This window comes from Ricinus communis, chromosome 5, assembly GCF_019578655.1.
Source record: "Ricinus communis isolate WT05 ecotype wild-type chromosome 5, ASM1957865v1, whole genome shotgun sequence".
NCBI classification, from domain to species: domain Eukaryota; kingdom Viridiplantae; phylum Streptophyta; class Magnoliopsida; order Malpighiales; family Euphorbiaceae; genus Ricinus; species Ricinus communis.
This window is the reverse complement of record NC_063260.1, coordinates 18,484,506-18,501,784: the sequence shown is the minus strand read 5'-3', so window position 1 is coordinate 18,501,784 and position 17,279 is coordinate 18,484,506. Positions and strand designations below refer to the sequence as shown.

The window sequence follows — 17,279 nt, the reverse complement described above, 5'->3', positions numbered from 1 at the left end:
TATGTGAAAAAGTAGATTTTAACTGCATAACTAGATTGAGTTAGAACCTCCTAGACGATGGGGTAATCATAGGACATAGGCGCATGCTTGACAAGTAATATTAGGCTACAAGTGCTTTGTTATTGTTATTTTAATTAGGGTTGATTGATGTTTATTGATGTTGATGTGATTTACTGTGTTTGCATCTTTATTATAATTTTAATCAGTCGTTAGAAAGAAATGCCGCTACTAAATAGACTGATTGGACAGTGAAAGTGGGGACCCTTTCAGTTTACTGGAGGATCATATTCTTAGTGGATCTAGAGGACTCAAAAGTAAGATGTTCAGAGAATTATGATCCACGAGACTTGGAAATGAACCTATAAATTTTCAAAAGTATTATAAGCATTTTAAAAGAAATTGAAACTTTTGTCGAAATGGTTTTATCATTTTCGCAAAGTTTTAAACTTGAGCATTTTGTTCGATGGTCTTTCAGTACACTTCACATGCATCAAATCGCACCTGTTCACTCATGCATCATATAAGTTTCATGTCAAATACGTCGAGTAGCACATCGGTCGGTCAGTCTCGAACATGATACTGTAAGTTTTAAACAAAGCGAAAATAAAAAGTATACTGAAATATATTTTACTAAGAATTATTAAAGTATATTGAACGAGTTGAATAAGACTCGATGGATCAAAATTCTTTGTATGGATGACGTTTGGCACTCGAGACATTACAGTAAACTGTATGGGGATTGCGAGTGCATAATAATATGGTTGCTTATCGGTGAATCGTATGTGATTGGTCAAGGAGGCCTTTAATAATAATTAATGTGTGTGGATGCTCAAAGGGTTTTAAATAACGTGGTGTTAGGGATATTGATGGGTCTAGGGTGTATTCATAGGAGAAATTTATAATAACTTAAATTTTATCATTTAATAATTTCGTAGTTTTTTGATTATTTTGTTGATAGTTATTTTAAACGATTATTTTATGAGAAAAATATTAAATACCTCGAGTTTAATTGTGGTAGGTTATACTTTAATATTTTAGAATTTTAGATAAGTTAAGTCTTTAAATATAATTTTTTTGTACTCAAAAATTAAATTGATATTTTTTATAATAATAAAATTTGGAAAACGAAGATATTATATGAATTAAATTCTTTTTCAATAATAAATCGTTGTTAGTGGATTTATGTTTCCCAATTAGGATAGATGGACTAAGTAAACAGTAATAGATTGACGGTGGGATGTTACTTGAGGTGGCAACATATGTAGAGGACACACTTACTTTTACTATATCGAAAATATATTTTATTATACAATTATTAGGATAATAGTTTTCATTTAATAGGAGGATAAAATCGAAATATGGCATGGATACGCATGTACTCTTACGTGAGTAAGTTAGAATATAATAGTTTAGTTTTACCTTTTGTTTGTAAATTTAATATATCAAGTAATTATTTATATCCTAATTTTTCTTTCTCTCTACATATTTCTTACAATTTTTACTAATCGCCATTATCTTCCTCTAATTATTATCTCTTTGCATGTTTATAGGAAATACTTTTTTGTTCAAGTCCAACTCACTTGGTCTTTTAGCCACTTTTTAAACTAGCTTAAAGCACTAATTTTTTGTTCGTTGGCTATCATCGACACAAGTGATGAGGCTCTTTGTTTAGAGTTTTAGTTAAAGAACTGATCATGAGTTGGAAGCTGTCAACTTGAAGAGTTAAGTTGCTCTCCTAGCCACTATTTAAACTAGCTTAAGATACTAGCTTTTTGTTTGTTGGTTATTATAACTGGACTGGAAGTTGAAGCTTGTTAAAAATGGTATGTGCTTGAAGGTTGGAGCTCGAAGAACATAAGATTTGCGTCGGCACAAATTAAGTTGAAGAACTGATGATTAATTAAAAGCTGATACTTGAAAAATTAAGTTGTTTATTCTTGAGCTAAATATAACTTTTTAATTTTCTTATTTTGTTAACTATCTCAATTTGTATTTCTAAGGTTAGTACATCTACTTCATCTCTACCCAACATGACTTTTGAAGTAACTCCACCATGTAACTTAATAAAATTAAAGATTAGCTACTAACCTTATCATGGAATTATTTAGAGATGAGGTAGAGGTACTAACCTTAGAAATAGAAATTGAGATAGTTAACAAAATAAGAAAATTAAAAAGTTATATTTAGCTCAAGAATAAACAACTTAATTTTTCAAGTATCAGCTTCTAATTAATCATCAGTTCTTCAATTTAATTTGTGCCGACGCAAACCTTATGTTCTTCGAGCTCTAATCTTCAAGCACATACCATTTTTAACAAGCTTTAACTTCCAATCCAGTTATAATAACCAATGAATAAAAAATTAGTATCTTAAGCTAGTTTAAACAGTGGCTAGGAGAGCAACTTAACTCTTCAAGTTGACAGCTTCCAACTCATGATCAGTTCTTCAACTAAAACTCTAAACAAAGAGCCTCATCACTTGTGCCGAGGCAAACCTTATGTGTTTCGAGCTCCAATCTTCAAGCACAGACCATGTCTGTTCCAACTTACAATCCAGTCGTAATAGCCAATGAACAAAAAGTTAGTGCTTTAAGCTAGTTTAAAAAGTGGCTAGCAGACCAAGTGAGTTGGACTTGAACAAAAAAGTATTTCCTATAAACATGCAAAGAGATAATAATTAGAGGAAGATAATGGTGATTAGTAAAAATTGTAAGAAATATGTAGGGAGAAAGAGAAATTATGATATAAATGATTACTTGAGATATTAAATTTACAAACAAAAGGTAAAATTAAATTGTTATATTCTAACTTACTCACGCAAGAGTACATGCGTATCCATGCCATATTTCGCTTTTATCCTCTTATTAAATGAAAACTATTATCTTAATAATTGTATAATAAAATATATCTTCGATATAGTAAAACAAAGTATGTCCTCTACATATGTTGCCACCTCAAGTAACATCCCACCATCAATCTATTACTGTTTACTTAGTCCATCCATCCTAATTGGGAAACATAAATTTACTAACAACCATTTATTATTGAAAAAGAATTTAATTCATATAATATATTTGTCTTCCAAATTTTGTTATTTTTAAAGACTTAACTTATCTGAAACTCTAAAATATTAAAGTATAGCCTACTGCAATTAAACTCAGAGTTATTTAATATTTTTCTCGTAAAACAATCGTTTAAAATAACTATCAACAAAATAATCAAAAGACTACGAAATTATTAAATGATAAAATTTAAGTTATTATAAATTTCTCCTATGAATACACCCTAGACCCATCAATATCCCTAACACCACGCTATTTAAAACCTCTTTGAGCATCCACACACATTAATTATTATTAAAGGCCTCCCTGACCAATCACATATGATTCATCGATAAGCAATCATATTATTATGCACTCGCAATCCCCATACAGTTTATTGTAACGTCTCGAGTGCCAAACGTCATCCATACAAAGAACTTTGATCCATCGAGTCTTATTCGAACCGTTTAATATACTTTAATAATTCTCAGTAAAATATATTTCAGTATACTTTTCATTTTCGCTTTATTTAAAACTTGCAGCATTATGTCCGAGACCGACTGACCGATGTGCTACTCGATGTATTTGACATGAAACTTATATGATGCATGAGTGAACATGTGCGACTCGATGCATGTGAAGTATGCTGAAAGACCATTAGACACGACGCTCAAGTTTTACTTGAGGATCATATTCTTAGTGGATCTAGAGGGCTCGCAAGTCAGATGTGAATGAGATTGATGAGACTTAGTGATTAAACATGCGGTTAAATGCGAATGAGATTGATGAGACTTAGCGATTAAGATGATATGCGCACATGCATTATGTGAAAAAGTAGATTATAACTACATAACGGGATTGAGTTAGAACCTCTTATACGATGGGGTAATCATTGGACATAAGCGCATACTTGACAAGTAATATTATTCTATATGTGCTTTTTATTTTGATTAGTGTTGCTTACTGTTTATTGATGTTGATGTGATTGTCTGTGTTTGTATCTTTATTATGATGTTAATCAGTCGTTAGAAAAAAATGTTGCCACTATCGAAATTGATTGATTGGATAGCGAAAGTGGGGACCCTCTCAGTTCATTGGAGGATCATATTCTTAGTGGATCTAGAGGGCTCAAAAGTCATATGTTCAAAGAATTATGATCCACGAAACTTCGAAATGAACTTATAATTTTAAAAAGTATTATAAGCATTTTTAAGAAGATAGAAACTATTTTCGAAATGGTTTTATCATTTTCTCAAAGTTTTAACTTGAGTGTTGTGTCCGACGGCCTTTCAGTACACTTCACATGCATTGAGTCGCACGTGTTCACTCATGCATCATATAATTTTCATGTCAAATACATCGAGTAGCATATCGGTCGGTCGGTCTCGAACATAATGCTGCAAGTTTTAAATAAAGCGAAAATGAAAAGTATATGAAAATAGATTTTACTGAGAATTACTAAAGTATATTGACCGGTTCGAACAAGACTCGATGGATCAAAGTTCTTTGTATGGATGACATTTGGTGCTCAAAATGTCACAGTAAACTGTATGGTGATTACAAGTAATCTGTACATGATAAGGCTTTTCATAAGATGTAGATGTTCTTCCCGACTTCCATGGAAACAGGTATGTGATTAGTGATGATAAGGCTTTTCAGGTTATAGTGCCTAAGTTTTGTTATACATCTTTGAGCTGTTAAATTCTTCATGCTACAGGTCTCCTGGTGCAGATCCAAAAGCAAAAAGGGAATTATTTGTGGCATGATCCTTGACACAAGTGATAGACAATTGGCTCTTCTATACCTTGCTGTCATTCAGGGTATTGCATATGGTACATGCCATATTATGGAGCATTGAAATGCTCATGGTCACACAGTAAGAAAGCATCCCTTTCAATCTTCATGCACTTTTTTTTTTGCAGTTACATGTGTTATATTATGTATAAACATATAACTGAACCTCATATTTTTAGTTGACTAGTGTTGTTAAGAGATTTGTTTTATATTGTAATTGTTTACCTTTTCAGTTATGTATTTCTTAGTTAATGGAATGATGACTATATCACGAAATGTAATTTGTTTTCACACTTTCTGTCCTTTCTTTTATATCTTTATTCCTAGCAGATTGACATGTTACTTGCATGTGATGGCCTGTGAAAAAACCTGTGTTTGTCCAAGAACATACAGATATTGTTGGTACTTATCTTTACTCTCTTTACTATTTACGTCTTAAAATTTTTCTCTGTAATTTTAAAATTAGTGTACATTATTTTGATCGATGAATAGCCTTTGTATGTGAATTTTCATTTATGCCACCATGTGATGCTCATGTATAGAGACGAGTTAAGAGTAAGACGGTTTATGTGCTGATCTAACATTTGGATTAAGAAAAAGATTGGGAATTGGTTAACAATAGCTATATTGTTGCTTATCTGGTTCAACCATTGCACCAGAAATTGTTGATACATGTGCATTTACTTGCAATTACCTTTACTGCAATTTTCCCTCATTATTTCTTTTCCCAGTTTGATATAATGTATGTGTGAAGTCTCAATGTTCACTAGTTGTTAATAATTGTGAATATGCGAGGAAAGTCTTTCAATCTTGAATTGTTAGCTTGAATAGTTCATGGAACCTCACACTGAATTTTGGATAGTTCATACCAGTAAGGTTGGTGTTGAGTTTCAGAGTTAGAAGAACTAAGTGGGTTTTGTATCAATCAGCATTTGCTATAAGTTGTTTGTACCATTAATGGTTTGAGTTGCTTTTGTTTCTTTGGTTTTTGGATGAGCATGCTTCTTATTGATCACTTTGCCCCATGCTACATTTGGGTTTGGTGTGCTGAATTATTATTTTTTGTTTTCCAGGAGAAAAAAGGGAAAATTTCTTGCAGCTCTTGATCATCCTTTTGACTCTGCATTTAGAGGCTCACCATCATCTTAGACTACAATTGCAACATATATTTTTTGTGCTTATCAGGTAGCACCAGTGAAGTTGGTGCAATATATATCTTTCCAATCCATCTTCTGATTTTTCTTTTAATTTTCTTATGACTTTGTTTTTATTTCTTAAAAGTTTTTTAAAATCAAGTTTTAGAAATTGTAAAAAAGAAAAAGAAAAAGAAAGAGAATCAGAATCCCTACTTAGAAAAGTTGTATTAAAACAGTTTTCGGGGTAAGAGGTTTGGGGGAAATTATCCATCGGTTTGTGCTTATATTTTAATATTTTTATTTTTGAATGAATATAAAGTATCTATTATTTTTTGGTCTATTTTTATTAGTATGACTTCTGAAAATGGATCTTCCTAGGATAAAAGTTATTAGTAGATTGACATTGCCGTTGCACGGAATTAATTAAGAATATTTCATTTCTGATAATTATACAATCGTACAACTTATAGATATGTAAATATTTTAAAATAAAAATAAAAATAGAAATACTAGTATAAAAAATTAAAATATTAATATCAATTAGATAAGAATTTTAAAAATTTATCAACGAAATAATTTATTCAATATTTGGTGTCTAAATCTAATGTAGAGAAAATCCATACAAATCATGAAAGTCAAAAGAAGCTTTATTTTTCTCATAAAAAAAAAGACATTTCTGATTGAGGATATCCTTATGATTCTAAGACAGCAATTCCTATGTGTTATTTTTCTAGGTTAAGGATATCCTTATGGATTGTACCTTAGGCCTCGGTTTCTTTATGGATAAGGAGAGCTGTAGTTGAATTAAGATGTGGTAGGGACTAGGAAGGATGATAGGCTACTCCCGTTCTTGTGGCCTATGCCCAATGAACTGAAAAAAATGGAAGTTCACTAAAGTGGTGCAATCTACAAAATTATAATTATTTACAGGGTATGATATTTAAATTACCTGCAAAAGCATGAATATAGGTTTCCCATTTACTGAATGTGAGGAATTTTAAGCTAGCCATTCACAATAGGAGACTTTCAAAATAACCAAAAGTATTAGAATGTCTTAAAGAAGATTTTCATAGGCTGTTACACACTATTTAGATAAGCGCTTGAGTGAATACTGAGTAATTTATTTTTTGTTAAACTAAGTACTAGATATTAGAAGAAATGCTATTAAAACAATTGATACCAGTGCTTATGATGATGACATCCAGTATAATTATGGCTTATTTAAAAGAATTTAAATCTTTACCTTTCTAGGAGGGTGAGTGGGAAAGCAATAACCGAGGTATTTCCAGGAAGAACGTCTCTGATGTTTGATTATAGAATCATGGTTTTATTAGAATATCTAATTCTCTGGTACTCTGACAGCCATAGATAGCCCGTCTGGCCGCACCTACTTGTATTTTAGTATGCATTATGTCATTGAGTAATTATACAAGCTAAGGCCCTGTGATTATGTTGTTTATTAGGAGTAGAATTACCGAACATAAATATCAGTAGTGCCTGGAGGTATTTTTGTGGCACACAGATGGGTCTCTTTCATGTAATTCTTGGATTTTTTAGCTGTTGATTGCTTGATTCTATGACAATATGGATAATAAGCTCATTATATCCATGCGGTTTTAACTAGTCATTCTTTAAATGTTCGTGAAGCTAGTGAAAATGACGAAATGGAGTCTTTTTATTTGTGATCAGTCATTAATAACATAGCATATGTTTCCCTTTTGATTATTCTGACTAATAATCGCCTATTCTTTGGCATTTCTTTTATTGATTGCTATCGAACATGTGTTTTTCTTAGCAGTGATTTCTTGGCAGTTTAGACTGGGCTTGAAGGTTGCCTCTGGATGTTGTGAGGCCATACGCATTCGCGGGGTGAAGACAAAAGCTTTTACTGTCAAAGATCGCAAAGGAGAATGTAAGTTCATTCCTTGCCTTTTATTTCTTTTTTGTTTATATTTTCTATGGAATATGTGAAATTAATATTCTATTCCATTGACAGTATACAAGAAACACTACCCACCTGCATTAAATGATGATGTATGGAGATTGGAGAAAATTGGCAAGGATAGATCCTTTCATAAGAAGCTAAATAATGAGTGAATATTCACAGTTGAAGAATTCTTAAGACTTCTGGTCAGGGATGCTCAAAGATTACGAAATGTAAGTGGAGGTTTGGGTTTTTGATTCAGTATGTTCCTGCCGTATTCATATATTCTGATTTGCCTTTATTTTGATGTAGATATTGGGGTCTGGCATGTCAAACAAAATGTGGGGTGCTCTTGTAGAGCATGCAAAGACTTGTGGCCTCAGTGGAAAGCTTTATGTTTATTATCCTGAAGATTCCAGGGACGTTGATGTTGTTTTTAATAATATATATGAACTAAATGGCCTTATCTCTGCGGAACAATATTATTCAGCTAGTTCTCTTTCTGATGATCAAAAGGTTGGTCTTGAATTCTTCTACATATGTATATTTTGAATAGTCTTTTATTATTTTATCCTTCTTAGGTGTTTTAATGTCTCAGCACTCTATGGTTTTTGTTTTGCATGGTTTTACTGTGAACAATTTGAATCACATACAAACTTGGGAGTGAGTAAAATTGTGCTGAATTTGTGTTTCATCTGTTAAATCATATAACGATCTGATTGATCTGTTTGAGTTTTTTGCAATATGCACCATCATTTTTCTGCGCATACAAATGTTTGCTGCTCGTTTAATTTGACACTATTTCTATGATTTTTATTTTCCTTTCTTTTCTTCCCCTTTTTCAGGCTCAACTCTAAATGTCAAATTATAAACTTAAGTGATCTTAAACTATTATCTGTAACACTACTTGTATATTGCAAGAATGAATGTTTCAGTTTCTTCATGGTAGTTGTTTATTGTTTTCTTTATTGTGAGTATAGACTGATGTGTGACATTTTCTGTGTGAATCTTGATGTACTAATTATATGTTTTATTCCCTATCGAAGTATGATAATTAGATAAAATGTACACTTGTTGTTAAGAACCTCCAAGGATTAGAACCACGAACCCTAATGATTATGAACCCGTGAATTACTATCTTAGAAACCCAAGAACAAATTAAGTTTCAAAACCCAAGAACCGCTTAAATCAGATTGCAAGGTATGGTTGATCAAGATCAGAACCTAAAGAAAACTAAGTTCTTTAAACCCTAACCCTTAACACGCCACAAGGATAGATCAATTCCTTGATAAGTGGTTTATGCATTCAACAAGAATTCAAGAATTCAAGCAAATATGCAAAGGAAACAACTACTATATTTTTATCAAAATTCGAATCTTTTTAAAACACAACTTAAGGGGCGTTTTTATAGCCACCTAACATAATAAACCCTAGTAAAACTATTAACCCTAGCTGCCACATAAGAAAAATAGGCAATAACATTGTTCTGAACTTAAAGAAGAGATTTCAGCCCAAATATTAACCCACATTAGTCTTCATGTATTTGGACTTGCAAAACATTAAATAAAGCCCATTCAGATGTGTCTTTACTTAGGCCTATCCTAGCATGACCAATTGGGCTTCCTTGACTAGTCCGATCTTGCATATAGCCAATTAAGGCTTCTTGTAGCTTCTTGGACCTTGACCTTGTAATTGGGCCTTGTAGCATGCTCAATGGATCCTTAGCTTTATCTTTGGTTTTCTTGTTGTCCTCTCCATCAAGTCCATCTTTAAGCTTGGCCATGTCCATATCATTCCCTCCTTCTTTAGGATGATTCGTCCTCGAATCAAGTTCATCACCTACATCAAAAGGACTCAAATCAGCTACATTAAATGTACCACTCACATTATACTCACCTTTCAAATCAATCTTGTAGGCATTGTCATTGATCCTCTCAAGGACTTGAAATGGACCATCACCCCTCGGACTTAGTTTAGACTTTCTTTGATTTGGGAACCTTTCTTTGCGAAATGCACCCAAACCCAATCTCCAGGGTTGGAATACCATTGGAATTCGTCCTTTATTAACCCTCTCGGCCACTTTTGCATTTTGCTTCTCAATTCTCTCTTTAACTTGTTTGTGTAGCTTTTTAACCAAATCCGCCTTAGAAGAACCTTCAACACTAACAAGCTTGTTAAGAGGCAAAGGAATCAAATCAATAGGAGTTAAAGGATTAAAACCATATACAATTTCAAATGGTGAAGTGTGTGTAGTGCTATGAACAGCTCTATTATATGCAAATTCAACATATGGCAATAAATCCTCCCAAGATTTTAAATTCCTAGAAATCAAAGCACGAAGCAATTGAATCAAAGTCCTATTCACAACTTCAGTTTGTCCATCTGTCTGTGGATGGCAAGTAGTAGAATAAAGCAATTTAGTTCCTAACTTACCCCATAACACACGCCAAAAGTGACTTAGAAATTTAACATCTCTATCACTAACAATGGTCTTAGGTACTCCATGCAAACGCACAACTTCTCTTAGAAACAAATCAGCAATATGGACAGCATCATCACTTTTATGGCAAGGGATAAAGTGAGCCATTTTACTAAACCTATCCACAACAACAAATATACTGATATGGACATGGCCAAGCTTAAAGATGGACTTGATGGAGAGGACAACAAGAAAACCAAAGATAAAGCTAAGGATCCATTGAGCATGCTACAAGGCCCAATTACAAGGTCAAGGTCCAAGAAGCTACAAGAAGCCTTAATTGGCTATATGCAAGATCGGACTAGTCAAGGAAGCCCAATTGGTCATGCTAGGATAGGCCCAAGTAAAGACACATCTGAATGGGCTTTATTTAATATTTTGCAAGTCCAAATACATGAAGACTAATGTGGGCTAATATTTGGGCTGAAATCTCTTCTTTAAGTTCAGAACAATGTTATTGCCTATTTTTCTTATGTGGCAGCTAGGGTTAATAGTTTTACTAGGGTTTATTATGTTAGGTGGCTATAAAAACGCCCCTTAAGTTGTGTTTTAAAAAGATTCGAATTTTGATAAAAATATAGTAGTTGTTTCCTTTGCATATTTGCTTGAATTCTTGAATTCTTGTTGAATGCATAAACTACTTATCAAGGAATTGATCTATCCTTGTGGCGTGTTAAGGGTTAGGGTTTAAAGAACTTAGTTTTCTTTAGGTTCTGATCTTGATCAACCATACCTTGCAATCTGATTTAAGCGGTTCTTGGGTTTTGAAACTCAATTTGTTCTTGGGTTTCTAAGATAGTAATTCACGGGTTCATAATCATTAGGGTTCGTGGTTCTAATCCTTGGAGGTTCTTGAATTTTTTTAAAACACAACTTAAGGGGTGTTTTTATAGCCACCTAACATAAGAAACCCTAGTAAAACTATTAACCCTAGCTGCCACATAAGAAAAATAGGCAATAACATTGTTCTGAACTTAAAGAAGAGATTTCAACCCAAATATTAGCCCACATTAGTCTTCATGTATTTGGACTTGCAAAATATTAAATAAAGCCCATTCAGATGTGTCTTTACTTGGGCCTATCCTAGCATGACCAATTGGGCTTCCTTGACTAGTCCGATCTTGCATATAGCCAATTAAGGCTTCTTGTAGCTTCTTGGACCTTGACCTTGTAATTGGGCCTTGTAGCATGCTCAATGGATCCTTAGCTTTATCTTTGGTTTTCTTGTTGTCCTCTCCATCAAGTCCATCTTTAAGCTTGGCCATGTCCATATCACTTGTAGTTCTAGTATTGGAGTATTTATGGATCTTTTAAATATCAAGGAACATATAGAAGCATTTTACATGTATAACTACATGTTGGAAAAAATATTATATGGTTTGAGAATCTTATATATTAGTTTCCTGAATTTATGGATATCTACCGGCTGTTTGTTATAAAAGTGAGTTTTAAAGACCTTCCACAGCTGTGTCCTCTCAGTGATATCAGCAATAGCAGTGATATCCATGGGTTTTTCTTTTCAGATTTATTTTAATTACTCATGTTACAGCATGTTGCAGAAACATAAACTATTGCGTGTGCTGGGCATTGCTTTGAGTACATATAAAATCAAATGAGTCTACGATCTGCAGGTTGGACTGTATCTTTTAATTGATGAAGAAGAGCAACAGTTTGATTCGGCTTGTTAGGGCATTTTTGCCGGGCCCAATAGTGATGATCTCAAATATACTTTTGTCAGCTCTCTCACTGGGGTGCCAGAGCTTGAGTGATAGAACCAAGTTGAACAAATTGAAGCTGCTGGTATTCAGACAAGTGAGAGAACCATTCCCGTACAGTCATCTCCAGCTAGACAACAATCTGAAGCTACGTCTTTAAGGCCTTCTAGGCCTTGTCCAACTAGCAGGCCAGCTGAGAGAGGGGCCAAACTGCCTGCAGGTTGGATCTGTTTTTTGGATATATTCTCACTGGGGAAATGCCGCAATTCTTGAGCCAGGGACCAGAACTTGGTTTTGGCGGGAAAGGATGTTCTGGAGCAAGAGCTGCTGAGGAAGTTTTGAACTGGCAGACAAACAGTCGTCTTCTCTTTCTCTTTATCCTTTGAAGGCTTGGATGGAAAGGATGAGGGAGTTGAAGATGTCCTTTTTGTTGTAATTCAAACTGAGATAGATCTGAATCTGAAATATACGACCCAATTGCCTAGAGAAGAACTGGAGAAGTTGATTCCCTCTGGATGCCGGTTTGGATGCTCGAGGCACTAAGTCTTTGAAACTAAATCTTTGTCCAAAGGAGCTTACTTAATTTTTAACTAACAAACTTGGTTGGTCTTGCTTAATTTTCTTTTCTTGGACATGATTTTACTCATTAAAATTGGTTTTGTAGGTATATGTAGATACATTGGTGAAGAAAAGCATATGACAGTTGGAATGAGGTTATAGAGTATGATGGCAAGTCTCTTCTGAACTTTAAGCAAAGTAAGAGGTCAAACACTTACCGAGATGAACCTTAGATAGGCCAAATAGGTCACCCTAGTGCTTCAGACCACCAAATGCAATTGTTGAGGTTACTAGCTTCACTACTGAGCAGGCTTCTGTGCATTAAGGCCTCCAAGTTGGAGGTAAGTCCTTATAGATATTCAATAAGTAGTTAATAGGGGTATATTAATTTTAAAATTCTCATCTTATTTGGGTTTTCTTGTCTTGTGTCAGGGAATAATGATAGTATGGGAGCAGGATTCTCGGCCCAATCCCAGCTTGTGAATCCAAATTCAAGTACCCAGTTTGACAGCACCTCATTCACAGTACGTGAACCTTTGATCAGCAACTCTCACCATGCTCAAGGGATGAGAAATGATAATAGTGTTGGTCTAGCTCTTGGTCCTCCTCACTCATATCTAGCTCAGGGTTTCAAGCTCTTAGCTCTTCCATGCAGCCATCTGGTCTCAATCCTTTTGATGACTGGACCAACAACCGGGACAAGGGAGTTGATGAACACTTTACTGAGGAAGAGATTCGCATCCGAAGTCATGAGATGCTTGAGAATGAAGATATGCAACACTTGCTTTGACTCTTTAGCATGGGGGGGCAATGCCGCTGTAAATATACCTGAAGATGGATTCTCATTCCCACCTTATACGGCAGCATCACCAATGCCAAACTATGACAAGAACGGCGTGCGTCCTAATAAAGCTGTTGTTGGCTGGCTGAAGATCAAGGCGGCAATGAGATGGGGGTTCTTTATTAGGAAGAAAGCAGCTGAAAGGCGAGCACAACTTGTTGAATTGGATGATGAATAGTAGTTGGAAGTTGTTGTCAAAAGACTACTTGCAGCATCAAAGAAGGTAGGTGAAGATGCCAAATGCCTTCCCTGGGCCAGCAATATATTCTTGGAAGTCTCGGGACTGCATTAAATTGTTTGTTTTGAAAGTCTCAAAAGACCTCTTGGTGTTTATGGGCATTTAAGTATCAAAGAAATCTCTTCTTGTACAACTGTACAGTATGTTGTTCCTTCCTTTAGCTACTCTTTTTTAGAACTTAGCAAGAAGCTTCTCTCTAATTACTTCTATCATCGTTGGGGTGTATTTATAATAATCTGTTTGAAAGATTTTTAAGGGGTGAATTTGTCTTTCAGTTGATGGCTCCTCTCATTCTTGTTGACTGATTAGGGAACTTTTTCTAATCATTGGGGTGTATTTATAATAATTACTTCCCATTTTTTTTGTATCAATCAGCATTTCATATAAATTGTTTGTACCATTAATGGTTTGAGTTGCCTTTGTTTCTTTTGTTTTTGGATGAGCATGCTTCTTTCTGATCACTTTGCCCCTGGTTGCATTTGGGTTTGGTGTGCTAAATTATCATTTTTTGTTTTCCAAGAGAAAAAAAAGAAAGAAAATCTCTTGCAGCTCTTGATCATCCTTTTGACTCTGCATTTAGAGGCTCACCATCATCTTATACTACAATTGCAACATATATTTTTTGTGCTGATCAGGTAGCACAGTGAAGTGGTTGCAACATATATCTTTCCAATCCATTTTCTGATTGCTCTTTTAATTTTCTTATAACTTTATTTTTATTTCTTAAAACTTTTTTAAAATCGATTTTTAGAAATTGCCAAAAAAAGAATAAGAAAAGAAAGAGAATCAGAATCCCTACTTAGAAAAGTTGTATCAAAACAATTTTCGGGCTAAGAGGTTTGGAAAAAATTGTCCATCAGTTTGTGTTTATATTTTATTTTTTTTATTTTTGAATCAATATAGAATATTTATTATTTTTTGGTCTATTTTTATTGGTATGACTTCTGAAAGTGGATCTTCCTAGGATAAAAGTTATTAGTAGATTGACATTAACGTTGTAGGGAATTAATTAAGAATATTTCATTTCTGATAATTAAATAGATCGTACAACTTATAGATATGTAAATATTTTAAAATAAAAAAAAATAGAAATACTAGTATAAAAAATTAAAATATTAATATCAATTAGATAAGAATTTTAAAAATTTATCAAAGAAATATTTTATTCAATATTTGGTGTCTAAATCTAATGTAGAGAAAATCCATACAAATCATGAAAGTCAAAAGAAGCTTTATTTATTTTTATTTTTTGTGTGTAAAAGAGTGTTTCCTTATTCATATAAATGTCCACAAGCTTTATTTTGTTATTTAAGAACTGATAAGTATTAATTAAATCACATACAAATACTTTTTATTTAGACCATAACTTAAGCGTATTTATTAATTAAATTATGTATTACTCTTCCTGCTCATTTTAAAGTATATATAGGACATCAGAAATGATAAAGCCACACATGTTTTTGTTAATGCTAGATTATAAAATAAGAAATGTATAAAAGATATTCATTAATAAGAAAATATGAGATAATTTTTTATTTTTTTAGTTTTCTCACAATTATCTAGCCGTCTTGAAAGACCTAATCATATTGAAAATTGACTTTTATTATTCATATGCCTGAAATTAATATTCTAAAATTAATAGGATGATATTCTTTAATACAAAAGCCCTATGTTACATATGTTGTCACCACCGCATTACTTGGAAAGAGCCATTAAGATAGACCTGACTTAAGAGATCTAATAGAGCAAAGAAGCAGGCACATGACAGGTGGCATCATCTAAAGATAATAATACTACCGGCCAATAGAAAAGCTACAACACAAGAAGGAAGCAAACAATAAGAGTAAAAAAAATGAATGGACCAATAGGGTAAAAGAGACCTTAAAACTCTAATTGTCTTATATATAAAGACCATGATGGATAAGGTAGAATACGAAATTACTCATTTTAACTCTAATCTTATTATTTTTCTTTCTCTTTCTCTATCTGACTTGATAGATGGAGTGGGTCAGTTAATCTTTCTTTGATGCTCCTATCTCATCGATCATTTTCTTGCAGGATCAAGCTAGAAAAAATCTCAATCATGAATTATCAAATATAAAATCATAATGAAAGATACTAACTAATAATAAACAAAATAATATATACATAAATGAGAAGACTTTATAATTTAATTTATATGAGTAAAACAAATAATTATAAAATAATAAAAAAATGTATGTCGTTAATCTAATTTATAGTAAAAGTTCCACACATGGAAGATGTTATGGAAGATGTTAAAATATTTTTTTGAAACAATTTTTTTTAAAGTAAAAAATGCATATATAGATTAACATAAATTATGAGCTGTTTTTGTAGCCTCCATAAATTATGAGCTGTTTTTGTAGCCTCCATATCTTTTTAGAAGAATTAAAAAATCTTTTCTTACAAATTTTTTGTCAAAATTTTTGCTTTCTTATAATTGGCTATAGATTCTCTTTATTATTTTTCAAGAAAATAGCGAATGATGTGAATCTCTTATTTATGAATATTTGAGAAACTAAGTTTATTGGAATAAATCTTTGTTACATGTATTAATTAAAAAAAAATTGTGAGTTTCTGATTTGTTGATTTATAGTAAAAAAAGAAAAAAAAATGATTACACCTAATATTTAAAACATGCACCTAAGTTGTTTGATGAATCTTCTGAATGAGTTTTATTTTGCTCTTAATGATGATTTTAATGGTTGTGATACCGATGGATTTGATATTATACTCAAAATAGTATACATATACTCTCTCTTTATATATATATGAATAAATACCAAAATATCTAAATAATACTATTTTGAAATGCTAGAAATTTTTATATATATTGTGCATATATTATTATCTCTTTTTTTCTATGTTTAGAAATACATAATGAAGCATAAGTGAGAGGAGAATAGATTTATAGAATGATCAAAGGAAGAATAAATGGACCATTATACAACTAGCAAAGAAATGAAATGACACGAGACATTACTTTAAAATTTGTTGACATGAGACAAAAATACCAAGATACAAAAAAATAATTTCTGATTTAAAAAAAAAAAGAAACTCAAAAGAACTGTTTTCAAATGGTGTCTTACTTTCAATTAAAAGCTAGTGCATATTTTGATCGAAGCCTAATGTATGATTTAAAAAAAAAATGAAAATATACTTTTATTTTAAAAGATTGATTTTTACTTTATATTAAATACTAGACACAAATAAAAAATATTAAAAACGAAAAAATATAACAAAAATATCAAAATGCAAAGAAATAATTTCTGATTTAAAATAAAATGAACTAAAAAGACTTTTTTAAAAATGATTGTTTTATTTTACATTAAAAGCTAATCCATGTGTTGTTTAAACCTAATTCTGACTAAAAAAAAAAAAAACTGAAATGGCTCTTACTTTGAATAATAGATTTTTTTACTTTGCACTAAACACTGGATAGAAATAGGAAGCATAAAAAGCAAAAAATATAACAGAAATATCCAAATACAAAGAAATAATTTCTTATTTTAAAAAAAAACTAAAATAACTCA

The 17,279-nt window shown here is 32.3% G+C and overlaps 1 long non-coding RNA gene and 1 pseudogene across 1 annotated transcript; both read left to right on the top strand.

Annotated features, from left to right (window-relative positions):
- Window positions 1-2,218: 2,218 nt before the first annotated feature.
- LOC125370181 lies at window positions 2,219-5,237 on the top strand. Its single transcript, XR_007216097.1, has 3 exons — window positions 2,219-4,668; window positions 4,758-4,916; window positions 5,165-5,237. It is a non-coding gene; the product is annotated as an uncharacterized LOC125370181 (long non-coding RNA).
- A 431-nt stretch (window positions 5,238-5,668) lies between these two features.
- Window positions 5,669-14,129, top strand: LOC112537286 (annotated as a pseudogene).
- Window positions 14,130-17,279: the final 3,150 nt, after the last annotated feature.